The 13,233-nt window shown below is 43.0% G+C and overlaps 1 pseudogene; it reads left to right on the top strand.

Moving 5' to 3' along the window:
* The first annotated feature begins 6,536 nt into the window (after positions 1-6,536).
* On the top strand, positions 6,537-8,499 carry LOC118575388 (annotated as a pseudogene).
* Positions 8,500-13,233: the final 4,734 nt, after the last annotated feature.

Genomic DNA, 13,233 nt, shown 5'->3' with positions numbered 1-13,233 from the left:
ATTTGCTGAGGGAAAGCTCAGGTGACCCTGACCTCAGTGTGAGGGAACCTGGTGCTGCACTCCACACACCAGCATTTGGCCTGAGGTTGTGTTAATCAAGGGAGCTTCTGTAGAAGAGGGAGGTGAGTGTGTGAATTTTCCTCTAGACTGAAACACCCCTGCTGGAGCCAGGAGGAGCTGATGAGGCTCAGGAAACACAAGAAGCTACAGGTCAGGAGCTGACACAATGTAGGGCTTCCCTCTCAGGGTTAAACCAGCTGCAGCTCCTGAGGGAGAGGAGACTGCTGAGTGGAGCTGCTGGGAGCTGTGCAGGGGACTGCAGTGATGCAGCTGGGAGAGTGGACATGCAGGCTGGGGTGGGCACCTCAGTGGTTATCCTCTGACTATCCCAGGCTCCTGTGAGTGACCAGTGAGCTCAAGGTTCAACAAGCTGACCTTGGGTGTGTGTTTTCCTTGGTCTGATGTCACTGACTCCTCAGGCAGGGGACATAGCTGTGTCCATTGTGATCAGTCCACAGAGTCTGTTCCAAATGTGAGATTGGAAGTCCTGTTTGGAGGACACACTGGGAAGTGATACAGAGTTGCTGGTCTCCTGGAGCAAGCAGTGTGGTGGGAAGATGCCTGTGATACAGTGTAAGGGAATAAACAAGGACATGTTGTGTCAGGAGGTGGAGGGCAGATGGGAAGGTGTCCAGAGTGAGAGGAACAGAGCAGAGAGCTATTGTTTTTAAAAAATTTTTTTCCTTAGTGTGGCATGCTGGCACATGCCTTTGTTCTTAGCACTTGAAGGCAGAGGCAGGTGAATCTCTGTGAGTTCAAGTCCAGACTGGTCTACATAGTGACGCTTGTCTCATAAATTATTTATTTTAATTTTGTGTTTGTGTTAATTACTGTTCTGTTGCTGTTAAAACACAAAGACCAAAGCAACATTTAGAAGAGTTTCTCTGGGCTACAGCTCCGTGGATAAGAGTGCATCATGGCAAGTAAGCAGAGCAAGAGCCGCAGGCATGGTGGGGAACAGGAAGCTGAGAGCTCACTTCCTCAGGGGCAAACAGGAAGCAGAGAGAGCAGCATGGAGGCAGATGGGACTTTTTACTCTCACAGCCCCTCCCTCCCCCAGTAACACACTTCCTCCAGCAGGCCACACCTCTTAAACCTCCACCTCCCCAAATAGCACCACCAAGTAGAGAACAAAGTTCAACTACCCAGCACTATGGGGACATTTCTCTCAGGATCCACCACAGTGGATGTGTGGCATCCAGTGGGTGTGGCCAGGTGAGTGCAGGGCTCCTGGAGGTCAGAAGAGGGTGTCAGATGCCCTGGGTGTGGGTGCTGGGAACTGAACTTGGTTCTTGGCAGGAATAGAAGGTGCTCTCAGTGTCTCAGCCATCAGCCCTGCCCTAAGGACACTGTTTCAATAGGTGTTCAGTGTGGTGTCATACAGAGGGTGACAGCTGAGGAAAGATTTGAAGATCCTGTAACATCAGTCTTTGACTTCTTCCTTTCCAGTTTGTAAGCCCTTGATCTCCTTCAGTTGTCTGCTTTCTCTAGTTAGAACTTCCAGTCCAAAGTGAACAGATATGCAGAGAGTAGACAGCCCTGTCTTCTTCCTGATTTTAGTGGAATTGCTTTGAGTTTCTCTCCATTTAATGTGATGTTGGCTGTAGGTTTGCTGTGAATTGCCTGCTTATGTTTAGATCTGTCCCTTGTTTCCCTGATCTCTTCAAAACTTTTATCATGAAGGGGTGTTGGATTTTGTCAAAGGCTTTTTTCAGCATCTAAAGAAATGATCATGTGTTGTTTTGTCTTTGTTTTTTTACTTGCAAGTATTTTTGCATTTATATTCATAAGGGAAAATGATCTGTAATTCACTTTCTGAGTTGAATCTTTGTGTGGTTTGGGTATCAGGGTGACTGTGGCCTTATAAAATGAATTTTGCAATGTCCCTTCTGTTTCTATTTTTGTTTGTTTGTTTTGTTTTGTTTTTCGACACAGGGTTTCTCTGTGTATTTTTGTTGCATGTCCTTGGTCTCACACTGTAGAGCAGGCTGGCCTCAAACTCACAAAGATCTGCCTGCCTCTGCCTCCCAAGTGCTGGGATTAAAGGCATGCACCGCCACCACCCGGTTCCTTCTGTTTCTATTCTGTGGATTAATTTGAGGAACATTGTCGGTAATTCTTCTTTGAATATGTGGTAGAATTCTGGGCTAAATATGTCTGACTCTGGACTTTTTTTGTTGGGAGACTTCTAATGACTGCTTATATTTCCTTAGGGATTATAGGTCTTCTTAAGTTGTCTATCTGATCTTGATTTTACTTTGGCAAGTGGTATTTATCAAGAAAATTGCCATTTTATTTAGATTTTCCAATTTTGGGGAGTACAGGTTTTTAAAGTATGACCTAATGCTGTGAATTAATCCTTTCCTACACTATGAATATGTATTACTCTCGGTGGTTAATAAAAAGCTAACAGCCCAGTAGCTGGGCAGAAAGTTAGGTAGGAAAGCCAAAGTAAGAATGCTGGAAAGAGGAAGGCAGAATCAGGAGTCGCCAGCCAGACACAGAGGAAGCAAGATGAGAATGCCATACTGAGAAAAGGTACCACACCACAAGGCTAAATAGATAAGAAGTATGGGTTAAATTAAATGTAAGAGGTAGCTAGTAATAAGCCTGAGCTACTGGCCTAGCATTTATATTAAACCTCTCAGTCAACTATTTGGGAAGCTGATGCTAGATATTTGGGTGTAGTTGGAAGGGTTAGAAGTTCTTATTAACAAAATCAAACCTGAGGCCAGTTATTAGGGTGAATGCTGGAAGATCAGAGAAGCAAAACAAACCACAGCTATCTCACCTTGCTAGTTCCTCAGGTGATCCTGTTTCCTCAGGCTGGAAGCTTTTGAGTCCTCATCCTAATGACTCTCAGCTGAACTGTGCTGCTCCAAAGCCTGAATGCTAAACCAGCCAAATGCTTAACTAACTCTGGTTCCTGGTTTCACGCCTTATATATCTTTCTACTTTCTGCGTCATTCCCTGGGATTAAAGGCTGGGTTTCTGGGATTAAAGGTGTGGGTCACCTTGTTTAGCTGTTTCTAAAGTGGCCTTTAACTCAGAGATCCCCCTGGCTCTGCCTCCCAAGTTCTGGGATTAAAGGCGTGCACCACCACCACCGCCCAACTTCTGCTATGGCTTTCTCTGACCCATTTTCTAGCCACCATTTGTGGCTCTGTATCTAGTGGCTCTGTGTTCTCTCACCCCAGATATGTTTCTTTTGGGGAACACACAATATTTTGGGGAACACAATACCACCACATTTGGGAGTTGCTGGTGGGACTGAAGCTTCTGTCTACAACCTAATGATTCTTAGATTTCCTTGTTGTCTGTTGTTATGTACCCTTTTCATTTCAGATTTTACTAATTTGAATATTCTCTCTGAGAATTTTACATAGCTTGGATAAGGGTTTGTCTATCTTGTTGACTTTCTCAAAGAACCAACTCTTTGTTTCATTGATTCTTTATATTCTCTTTGTTTCTATTTTATAGATATCAGTTTGATTATTTCTTGTGAGCTACTCCTCTTGGGTGCACTAGCTTCCTTTTGTTCTAGAGTGTTCATGTGTGCTGTTAAATTGCTAGTATGAGACCTCTCCAAGTATTCTGTGTAGGCACTTAGTGCTGTGAACATTCCTCTTAGCACCACTTTCATTGTGTCCCAGAAGTTTGAGTACGTTGTACACTAATTTTCATTGAATTCTAGAAAGTCTTTCATTTCTTTCCTTCTTTCTTTCTTTCCTTCCTCCCTCCTTCCCTCCTTTCTTCCTTCTTTTCTTTCTTTCTTTCTTTCTTTCTTTCTTTCTTTCTTTCTTTCTGTCTGTCTGTCTGTCTGTCTGTCTGTCTTGATCCGGTGGTCATTCAGTAGAGAGTTGCTCTGTTTCCATGAGTTTGTAGACTTTCTGTTGTTGTTGAAATCCAGCTTTAACCAGTGGTTGTTTGTTTAGAGAGGATTGTTTCAATTTTCTTGTATCTGTTGAGACTTATTTTATGTCAGAGTATGTGATCAATTTTGGAATAAGTTCCATGAGGTGCTGAGAAGGAGGTATATTCTTTTGTGTTTGAATAGAATGTTCTGTAGATATCTGCTGGGTCCATTTGGTTTATGACATCTGTTAGCTCCAATACTTCTCTGTTTAGTGTTTGTCTCGTTGACCTGTCCACCGGTGAGAGTGGGGTCTACTGAAGTCTCCCACTATCAATGTAATGTTTCTTTTCCAAACATGGGTGCCCTTGTGTTCAGGGCATAGATGTTAAGAACTGAAACATTATCTTGGTGGATTTTTTCTTTGATGAATATGAAGTGTTCTTCCCTATGTTTTTTGGTTAATTTGGATGAAGTCTCTTTGTTAGGTATTAGACTGGCTACACCAGCTTGCTTCTTGAATCCATTTTCTCAGAATATGTTTTTCCAACCCTTTACTCTGAGGTTATACCTATCTTTAGTATTAAGGTATGTTTCTCGTATGCACCAGAAGGGTGGATCCTGCTTTTACATTCATTCCATTAGTCTGTGTCTTTTTATTGGAGAATTGAATCCATTGATATTGAGAGATGTCAATGAACAATGACTGTTAATCGCTGTTGTTTGGATGTTGTTGTTATGGTGTTTGGTGGTGGTGGTGGTGATGATGTGTGTTTGTGTGTGTGTTTCCCATTTTTGGTTTAGCTACTGTGAAATCATTTATTTCCCAGGTTCTCATATGTGTAATGAACCCCCATATGTTGGAGTTTTCGTTTTAGCACCTTCTGTAGGGCTGGATTTGTAGGCAGATACTATTTTAAATTGACTTTGTTAAAAAAATATATCTTTTTTTCTCCATCTATGGTGATTGAAAGTTTTGCTGGGTTTAGTAGTCTGAGCTGGCATCTGTGGTCTCCTAGAGTCTGCAGCACATCTGTCCAGGCCCTTTTGGATTTTAGAGTCTCCACTGAGAGCAGCGGTAATCCAAATAGGTCTGCATTCATATGTTACTTGTCCTTTTCCCCTTAAGCTTTTAGTAGACTTTCTCTTTTCTGTATGTTTGGTGTTTTGATTATTATATGGTTTGTGTTTTCATCATTGCTTCTGTCTCTATTTTCAGGGCTTGAATATTTTTATTTGTTTCCTTCAAGTGTTTGTTTTTTCTTGGGTTTCTTGACATTCATTTAGGGATTTACTCATTTCCCTTAATTTTTTTTATTCCTTGATTTCTTTAAGAAAGGAAGAATTTGCCAGGTGGCAATGGTACATGCCTTTAATCCCAGCACTCGAGACACAGAGCCAGGGAGAGAGTTTGAAGCAAGCTTGGTCTAGAGAGAGACATCCAGGACAGGTACCAAAACTACACAGAGAAACCCTGTCTCGAAAAACAAAAACAAAAAACAAACAAAGGAAGAAATCAAAGTATCTTTATTTGCATATGATATCATGGTATACATAAGAGAACCCCAAAAATTCTACCAGAGAACTTCTACAACTGATAAAAACCTTCAGCAACGTGGCTGGATACAAGATTGACTAAAAAAAAAAAAATCAGTAGGACTCCTAAATAGAAATGATAAACACACTGAGAAACAAATCAGGGAAACAATTTCCTTCACAATAGCCACAAACAACATAAAATATCTGTGGTAACTGAACCAGTGAAGTGAAAGACTTGTACTATTAAACTTCAAGTCTCTGAAGGAAGAAACTGAAGAAGACATCAGAGGATGGAAAAACTTCCATGCTCATGGATCAGCAGGATTAACATAGTGAAAAGGCCGTTTTACCAAAAGCAATCTTCAGATTCAACACCATCCCCATCAAATTTTTTATGGTCCTTGAAAAGAAACGGCTCAAGTTTATGTGGAAGAACAACACACCCAGGATCGCTAAATCAATCCTGAACAATGAAAGAACTTCTGGGGGTTTCACAATCCCTGGTTTCAAGCTCTACTACAGAGTTTTAGTGCTAAAAGATGCATGGTATTGACATAAAAACTGACGTGTTGATCAATGGAATTGAATCAAAGACCCAGACACACAGACACACACACAGACACACACACACACACACACACACACACACACCTATGGACACCTGATTTTTGTAAAGAAGCTAAAAACTACACAATGGAGAAAAGAAAGCATCTTCAACAATTGGTGCTGGTCTAACTGGATGTCTGCATGTAGGAGAATGTAAATAGATCTGCATGTATCATCCTGCACAAAACCCAAGTCCAAGTAGTTCAAAGACCTCAACATGAATCCAGATACACAGAACGTGACAGAATAGAAAGTAGGGGAAAGCCTTGAACACATCAATACAGGAGATAACTTCCTAAACAGAACACTGATAGCCAAATCAAACATTCCAATTAGAAAATGGTGTACAGATCTAAAGAGAGAATTCTCAACAGAAGAATTTCAAATGGACAAGAAACACTTAAAGAAATGTTCAACAACGTTGGCACAGGAGAAAACTTCCTGAACAGAACACCAATAACACAGACACTAAGATCAACAATTAAGAGAGAAAGAGAGAGAGACCCCCGCAGATTCTGAGCCAGAGGGCGGGTTCAGGGAGGGGAAGGAGTCCTGGAGCCCTTCAGCAGCTGGGGCAGTAGCAGCTGGAGGCCGCCTCTGCTGCCCTCCAGAGCAAGCCAGCAGAGCTCACTGTCCCAGGCAGCAGTGCCCTGGCCCTCCCTGCCTCAGCCTTTGCCTAGCAGAACCCCAGCAGCAGAACCATTTCAGTGTGGCTTGGCAGCTGGGATCTCCTGAGCGCAGCTCAGGGACAGCTCTGGAGCTGCGGGATCCTACAGGGCTCTGAAGTCCTGCCTGGCAGCCCTGGGCGAGTGGGTGGGTAAGTTGGCACACTGATCACCCCTTCTCTCTTTCCGCCTGAGTTCAATCTGTGCTGCCCGTGTTCAGGTGCTGGGCTTCCAGACCGACACTGACCCCCCATTCCCGCCTGCAGCCCTCTTGTCATGCTGCCCAAAGTGGAGAATGGCCTGATCACATGGGGAACAGGGGCAGATGCCGGAAAACTAACAAGTGTCTCAATTTAAAATGGTGAATTTCTCCATGATGAAGATCTCGAAGAACTATGTCCTGTTTGTGGCGATAAAGTATCCGGGTACCATTATGGTCTCCTTACCTGTCAAAGCTGCAAGGGTTTTTTTAAGTGAACAGTCCAAAACAATAAAAGGTACACATGTATATAAAACCAGAACTGCCAGAACTGCCAAAACAAAGAGAAACCATAGTCCTTACTGTCGATTCCACAAATGTCCAAGTGTTGGAAGGAAGCTAGAAGCCCCAGGAGCTGAGCGCATGCGAGGAGTCAGAAGTAAGTTAGGACCGAGGTACAAGAGAGACAGGGCCCTAAAGCAACAGAAGAAAGCCCTCATCCCTCATTGGAGCCGATGGACTTAAACCGGAATCCATGACTCAGGTGATGCAAGTGATGCCCTTGGACCTGACCATCTTCTCTGCAATTCAGAACATCCCATTCTGCCTCCAAAGGCCTACCTCTGAACCTTGCTGCCTTGCCTCCCACAGACTATGACAGAAGTCCCTTTGTCACCTCCTCCATTAGCATGACAATGCCACCTCATGGCAGCCTGCAAGGTTACCAACCATATGGTCACTTTCCTAGCCTGGCCATCAAGTCTGAGTACCCAGATCCCTACATCAGCTTGCCTGAGTCAGTGATGGACTACTCCTACATGGATGGTTACCAGATAAGCTCCCCAGGCAGCACACCATACCTGATACTGGAACTTCTGAAGTATGAACCAGATGAGCCTCAAATTCGAGTGAAAATCTCAGCTTACTCACAGCAAGAGCAGGCTAACTGAGGCAAGCATGAAAAGCTGAACACATTTGGGCTCATGTGCAAAATGGCAGACCAGACCCTCTTCTCCATTGTTGAGTGGGCCAGGAGTAGTGTCTTCTTCAGAGACCTGAAGGTTGATGACCAAATAAAGCTGCCTCAGAACTGCTGGAGTGAGCTCTTGATCCTTGATCACATTTACTGGCAAGTGGTACATGGGAAGGAAGGGTACCTCTTGCTGATTACTGGGCAACAGGTTGACTACTCCAGCATAGCCTCACAAGCCAGAGTCACACTCACCAACCTCCTGAGTCATTCACAGGAGCTAGTCCTGAGACTTTGTTCCCTACAGTTTGACCATCCAGAGTTTGTATGTCTGAAGTTCCTAGTGCTGTTCAGCTTAGATGTCAAGAATCTTGAGAACTTCCAGCTGGTGGAAGGTGTCCAGGAACAGGTGAATGCTGCCTGGCAGGACTACACGGTTTGCAACTACCCCCAGCGAACAGAGAAGTTTGGACAACTGCTTCTTCTACTCCCAGAAATCCGGGCACTCAGCATGCAGGTGGACGAGTACCTCTAAGGCAAGCATGTGAACCGGGATGTACCCTGCAGTAACCTTCTCATCCAGATGCTGCACGCAGAGAGAACCTGAGTGGCCACCCCTAGAAGCTTGCTCTAGGAACAGAGAGACTGGAGGAAGAGGAGGAGGAGGAAGAAAACAGAAGACTCTGAACTGCTTCAAGCAATGCTTGCTGCGGTAGCGCCTATGCTACCACCACCCGTTTACCATGTCCGAGCAAGGGGCTGTGGATCGAAAAACAGAGACAAAAGACAGTGGGTCATTTATGCCAAGGGATGCTGAATGCCTTTATTGAAGAAGGGAGGGAACCTTAAATACAGGCTTACAGCACAAGGGAGGAACCCCCGGAGGGCAGAAGTTCGCTACTGAATGTTCTACATTCTTGATCTAAACTATTTACACCAAAGGCAGGATACACAAAGAACTTCCCTTAAGCATTCAGGAGGGTGGAGACCAGCAGGGAATCAGCATAGTGAGGACATCTGGTCAGGGTCAGGCAAGCAGGGCGGTAGTTACCCAACTTGGGAGTTCCAGGGCCCTACATGTCCCCCTTTTTACTAAAAAATGAGCTTCTGACTTAGGTTGCATGGGACGTCAGCAGGTTGCCTTACCTGTCATGGAGACACTTGCCCAGGCCACACAAGCGCTCTGTCTTAGGTTGACAACCGCCCCCCAAGCATTACCCATCTCTGAATACTCATTATCATACAGGCTCAACTAGGTGAGCTGTAGGGTTAACTGCTGCCAAAGATCTCAATGTGGGGCTGGGCTTGCAATCTGCGTGACACAGAAAAGACCAACAGAAGTCCTAACCCACCCATAGTCGGTAGGCTAGAGGGAATTGAGCCATTCCCTTCTTAAATGAGCCTTACTGCAAATTGGAGTCCTTGTAAGATGGTATCCTGAGAGCAAATGGAACTTGGGTTTATTGAATTTATATCATTCAAAGCCAATCGAAATGTATATAACTACTGAATTAAATTTATCATGCCCAATAGAATGAAAGAGTAATTAACTATGGTAGCTACTTTTGCTGCCAGGGTCTCCATTGTGCTAGCTGTAGGGAAATGGCAATCCCAGAAACAGTAGCAGCAGTGGCTGCCACTGCTATAACAGCAACAATGGCCGCAGCAGTGTCAAATTCTCCTCTGGAGCGTGTGAGCATCATCGGTGTCTAACTGCCACAGTCCATTGGCATGGACACAGCTCCAGGAACACGAACCACCAAGGCCCATTTCTTGATCCCAGCACGACTTGAGCTGGCAGCTCTGTAAAAGAACAACTAAGAACCATAAAGAAAAAAAAAGAGACAGACAGAAGACAAAGAGCAGAACTAACGGTCTCATTATTGCTACATTCAGGCTCACAGATTTTAAGGTATCTTCAAAAGAGGCTAGATGAATTTCAGGAGGCCAATAAATGTTGCACAGAGCCACTCCTGAAAAGTAGGTACTATACCAGCTTGAAGAGGGTTGCAAACAATGAAAAGGCTTAGCTGGCATGGTAAGTGTTAACAAATGGAGGTCAGTGACCTTCGGGGTTATCCTTAATCTCCAAGGTGTCTGGGTGACATGTTCTCCAACATACTTGAAAGAGCAGTTACCATACACTACCTTCTGAAGAATCCAACCGCATGGCTACAGTTCCTAGGCTTATGTTATTGCTTGCCAAGGCCGGCTGTATTGGGCTCTTAATCCCCATTGGCATCAGAAGGGGATAGTTTTTCCACGAAGGCCCAATAGGTCTCTGCCATGCTGGGATTCAGCAGCAGCCATAGGGCACACACAGCGCTCAGGAACCCAAAGAGGAACCTCATTGTCCTGAGCAAAGACACAAACAGATCCCCGGGCCCACACCAACACCGGATCGGGTCCCTTCCAAGTGCCAGTAGAAAGATCCTTCCATCGCACCAGAGGGTGATCTGCAACAGGAGCCCTCCAGTGCTAATCTGCAGCAGATACCCCAGCAGAATCCACCAATAAAAAAATTTAAAATGTATAAAACAAGGGAAAGAATAGAACGTGGGGAGGAGAGATGAGCCCCTAGCTCCCCCCTTTTTACTTTAGCAATATATGTTTTTAAGGTACGATGGCAGCGTTCTACTATAGCCTGTCCTTGAGGGTTATAAGGAATACCAGTCTTATAAGCAATAGAAAAATCTTGGCAGATTTTTGAAAATCCTGTACTGGTGTAGGCAGGACCATTATCAGTCTTTATGCATTTAGGCACTCTCATATAAGCAAAGGCATGAAGACAATGATTCTTTACATCCTTAACCTTTTCCCTGAATGGGCAGAGGTAAAAATTAAAGAGGAATATGTATCAATAGACACATGGACATATTGTGATTTTCCAAAGGAAGGTACATGTGTGACGTCCATCTGTCACACATGATTAGTTAAAAGTCCTCGGGGATTCACTCCCAAATGAGGTAGAGGTAAAAATTTAGCACAAAGAGGACATGATTGAACTATCTGGATGGCTTGTTCCTGGGTTATGCCTGTGTGATAACAGAGAGATCCAGCATTAAGCTGATAACGTTGATGCACCTGAGTAGCCTTTTCAAAGGCAGAACAAATTAATCTGACAGCCATGTGAGTAATGACATCAGCCCTCTGATTACCTTCGCTTAGAGGTCCAGGTAATTGAGTATGAGCTCTAACATGGCCCACATAAAGTTTATGTGAACAGGACTATGTGAGTCCTTGCACTTGCAACAAATATTCATGAATGGAGAAATGGATGGTATGTAGGCTGTTGTCTCCAAAGGCATAATTGTGTGTGTCACATATTGGCTATCAGTATAAATGTTTACACATTCATCAGAAAACATCTGTAAAACAAGCAACAGTGCCTGTACCTCCACCATCTGGACAGAAGTGCCTTGGACTTTTATCTTTTTCATTATGTTACCAGAAACTACCACAGCAAAACCATGTGATGTGCCATCAGTAAATACTACACGGGCCTGAGGTATAGGAGTCATCTGTACTCTTGGGAAATATGACAGGATGCAATTTTAAAAATTGACACACATTATTGGAGGGGTACTGAGTATCAAACTGACCCTGCATGGAGCATGTCAGTATGGTCCAATCATTATCATTAGCTTGCAACCATGCTATTTGAGACTGGGTGTATGGGGTCACCACAATATCTGGCTCCTTACCAAAAGTTTGAACACTGATCTTAATTCCCTTAAATATAATCTGAGCAACAGCCTGAGGATAAGGAGTAATGGTTTTCGTGGTGAAGCTGAGGAATATACCCATAGAATAGGACCTGTTTGCCAAAACACTCCAGTAGGTGAATGAGAAAATCAAAATATCAAATACAATAAGGGAGAAGAAAGATCTATATATTGCACGTGAGCCTGTTCCAAGGCCTCTTGTACACATTGTAGGGCTGTACGCCCTTCAGCTGTTAATTCACGGGTGATGAAGGGTCAGGGTCGCCCTTTAAGACATCATACAAGGGGTGAAGCTGACCTGTTGGAATCTTCAAAGTGGACCGAAGCCATTGAATATCTCCCAGAAAGGTTTGGAAATCATTAAATGTGCATAGCTGATCTGTACGCAGAGGAATCTTTTGTGGACATGTGCCTGTGCATAACAATTCATGACCTAAGTAATAATAGGGAAAAGATACGTGTACCTTTTCTGGGACTATTTGTAAATTAGCCAGCCTAAGAACCTCTTGAAATTTAGAAAAGGCATCAAAAACAAGTTTTTATCTTTAGCATCCAATAAATTATCTATGTAAGTCAATCACACTTAAATGTCAATGTTTAGGAATTGCCACAGGTGTAGGCAAACCAGGCTGTGTTGCTCCCATGAGAAGCATGGTTTTATTTACAGCTCTAAGATCCTGTAACAGCCTCCATTTTCCTGACTTCTTGTAGAGGCCAGTTGGCATCACAGAATTCTTGTGAAATTTTAGATATATCCAGCACCAGAATCCAATAATCTTTCAATCTCAATCCCATATCATATTATTTTTTTAATTTAGGCTGTTTTTCATTGATAACTGTTTGTCAAACACCTTTTCTCCTGAACTTTCTAAGCCTCCAGTTCTACATGTAGGTGCCATTTTGCATTTAAAATATGAAAGCAATAATAATTGAGCAATTCTATCACCAGCTTCTATTTCTATAGTCCTTTTTACATGTGCCAATTATAAAAGCATTAAATACAATCTGTATAGGATTTGAAGAGGTAACTTTAGGCAATACTCTTGAGTATGTTTATAAAATCTTAAAAAGAGGATCCTTCTCTATAGATCCTAAGTAAAACATTAATGTAAATCGCCAATAATTAACAATGTGGACCAAACAATTTACCTGTATTTTATTTACTGGAGAAATAATTTTGTAACCTCTTTATTAGTAAGAGATTATTTTTTATGGGTTTATCTTAGCAACATTATTTAAAAGCTAACAACCCAATCCATTTCAGGTGTTATATTTCTATAGCATTAAACAAGAATTTCTAGAAAGCAGCTTAAAGAGCAGAGCCAAATTTTTCAGTAATGACCAACAGACAAGAGCATACCTAATATATAGTTCAAAATTATGAATTCTGTTCCTTTAGTTTATCTCCCATGAGAATCAACCATTCATCTAAACATTTATTAAGACAATCAAAAGAACATAATATTTTTTATGCAATAAATGACTAATATCCCTGGAAATTCAAACTACATTGACTTAGCATTCCATGTCCTGACATGCAATCTACAAAGGCAATGGAAGAGAGCGACAATGGCCTAAGTCATAGACCAACGTCTGCTGCAGAACAAAACTACTGG

This window comes from Onychomys torridus, unplaced genomic scaffold (assembly GCF_903995425.1).
Source record: "Onychomys torridus unplaced genomic scaffold, mOncTor1.1, whole genome shotgun sequence".
NCBI lineage: Eukaryota > Metazoa > Chordata > Mammalia > Rodentia > Cricetidae > Onychomys > Onychomys torridus.
The sequence above is the reverse complement of the archived record's forward strand: the minus strand, read 5'-3'. Positions and strand labels throughout refer to the sequence as shown.